We start from the raw sequence: 2,974 nt of genomic DNA, 5'->3' as shown, positions 1-2,974 counted from the left end.
TATTCCATCAATTCCTGCGCTTTTATACTTTTTGCCAAGTCCTTCAGAGATGTCTGAACTTCCTCCTTCATCACCATTGTCTCTGGATCATATGTTGTTCCTTGAAATATTTGTGTGTCAGCCAATTCTTTTTGGTACAATGACTCTGTATAATCCTTCCATCTTCTTTTAATACTCTCTGAATCATTTAGTATTCTGCCCATAACATCCTTAAGCACTATAATTCATGGCTTGAATTTGTTCTTCAGTTCTTTCAGCTTAAAAATTGCTGAGTGAGTTTGGCCCTTTTGATTTTCCGACTCCAGTTCCTTACACATTTCATTATAACATTTTGCCTTGTCTTCCTGAAGTGCCTTTTGAAATTTTCCATTCAGCTCTTTAACATCTTGATTTCTTCCATTTTCTTTAGTTCCTTGGTGCTCTAGGGCAATATTCAGAGTCTTTTCCGACATCCATAACACAAAATCATTTCACAAACCCAAAATAATTTAACTTAGTTCTTTAATTGAAAATCATAATAAAGGTCATAATTTTGAATACACTGAGTAGATTTTTAAAAAGTTTTTTTTATATTGGTTTGTATATAAAATTTGCATGCATTGTGTTTCACACTTTCCTTCATTAACATTGTGTTTCATACAGTCATTTCTATGTATTGTGTTTTATAATAAGAAGCAACATTAAACTATACCTACTATTACCCCTTCATTTCAGATCCCCACTAGATAATTCCAATTTCCTTTATTCCTTCTCTCCAAACATCAAAATGTGCCACCCTGTGATTTCCTCCCTGTCTGTCCTTATCACTGCTCCCAACCCTTCCCCTCTTGGATCCCCTACATGTTTTACTAGTTATCCTTCTATTTTTATAATAACGGTCTTATACAGTAATTGTCCTTATGTGACTGAGTTAGTTCACGCAGCATAATCTTCTCTAGTCTCTCCCAAGTTATGTACCACTTTTCAAAATCATTGCTCCTGATTCTGTCATTTGACTGTACCACAATTTCTCAGTCCATGTGATAATGGTTGCACATTTAGGCTATTTCAATGTTCTTATGATTGTGAATAGCGCTACTATGAGCATTGGTGTACACATCTCTATTTGTATCTTGGTTCTAATTTCCTTAGGGTATATTCCTAGCAGTGGAATAGCTGGGTCATATGAAATTTCTAAGTTTAGCATTTTGAGGAAATGCCAAACTGCCTTCCAGAGTAGTTGTATCATTTTATAATCCCACCAACAGTGTATGAAGGTTCTCATATCTCCAGCATTTATTGCTTGCTGCCTTGGTAAACACTGCCACTACTACCAAGAGAAAATGATTTCTTATTTTACCGAGCATTTCTTCTTGTGTTTTCTGGGTACCTGAATGTCTTCATCTGTGAAACATCTTTCCAAGTCTTTTGCCTATTTTGTAATAGCATTATCAATCTTTTTCTCATGTAGATCCTGTAGGATTCTGTAAATTTTTATTATAAGACTCTTGTCTGAGATGGTATTGCCAAATGCTTGGGGTTTTTGGTTCGTTTGGTTTTTTTGGGTGTTTTTTTTTGTGTTTTTTTTTAACCCAGTCGGTACTTTTCATCCTATAAGAAAACTTTTTTTTATGTACACATGATTAAATCTCTAGAAAGTCCCATTCATCAATTTTATTGTCTTTTGACAGTGTATTTCTGGGTTTATTTGTCAGCTTCGTAATACCATAGGCTAAGTCTTCAAAGCTTGGTAACATTTTCTCTTTTATGATCTTTATTATTTTGGGCTTTACCCTTAGGTTTCTGATCCACCTTGAGTTGATATTTGTGTATGGTGTGGGATATGGATCCTATATTTTGGCTATCTGCAGGTAGCAGTCCAGTGTTGCCAGCACCATTTGTTGAAAATGTTGTTGTTTCCCCATTTTATAGGTTTTGTTTCCTTGTAAAATATAAGTTGATATTGATAGATGGATTAATTTCTGGTTTATCAATTATTTTCTATTGTATATCATTATACAGTACCAGGCTGTTTTGGTTATTACAGCTGCATGGTGGGGTTTTATACTAGGGAGTGCTATGGCTCCCACATCATTTTTTTGTTTTTCAGAAGTTCTTTGCTTATTTTGAATCTCTTTCCTTTCCAAATAAACTTTTCAATTGTCTTTTGTATCGCTTTTGAAAATAAATTTTTACAAATTCCTTAAGTTCCTGCTTTTCTGCAAATGACATAATTTCTCCTTCACATTTGATGTATAGCTTCGCTGGATTCTGGATACTCAACTGACAATTGTTTTCTTTCAACTTCTGTATATGTCATCCCATTGTCTTCTCACTCACATGATTCCTGGTGAGAAATGAGAACTCACTCTTAGTGTTTCTCCTTTATAAGTGACTCTTTGTTTTTCTCCCACTGCTTCTAGTATTCCATCCTCTTCTTTTGGAGAATATAACTATGATATGTCTTGATTAGTTTATTTTGGGTTCTAATCTATTTGGTATTGCCTTAGCTTCTTGATTGTGGATTTTTGTGTTCCTCATAATGCTTGGGAAGTTTTTTTCTTGAAACTCTTCCACAATTTCCTCAGTGATTTTCTTGTCTTCCTCATGGTCTGAAATTCCAGTCACACAAAAGTTGTTCCATTTGATGTAATCTCACATGATTATAATATGTTCTTCATTTTATTTATGTTTCATCTCTGATTTTTTTTTTCTACTATGTTTTCCTGAGTTTCTTGTTTTACAACTCACTGTCTCTTCTTTTCTATTGTTCTGTTCCATCTCTACTGTTCTATATTTGGCCCTCCAGTGTGTTGGACAATAATACTAGTTTTGTCTTGATCTTCTAGGTTTCATTTTTCATGCACTTTTGTTATTGCTACTACTGTGTTGGCTGTATCCTTTATCTCTTGTGATGAATTTTTGAGTTCTTATACATCTTTATCTCTCATTTCAATTTTTCTTCCACTTTTGCATTTTCTTCCATAGTTGTTCA

The sequence above is a fragment of the Elephantulus edwardii genome, unplaced genomic scaffold (assembly GCF_000299155.1).
Source record: "Elephantulus edwardii isolate Elephantulus edwardi_28Jun2011 unplaced genomic scaffold, EleEdw1.0 scaffold00197, whole genome shotgun sequence".
In the NCBI taxonomy this organism is placed as follows: domain Eukaryota; kingdom Metazoa; phylum Chordata; class Mammalia; order Macroscelidea; family Macroscelididae; genus Elephantulus; species Elephantulus edwardii.
The sequence above is the reverse complement of the archived record's forward strand: the minus strand, read 5'-3'. Positions refer to the sequence as shown.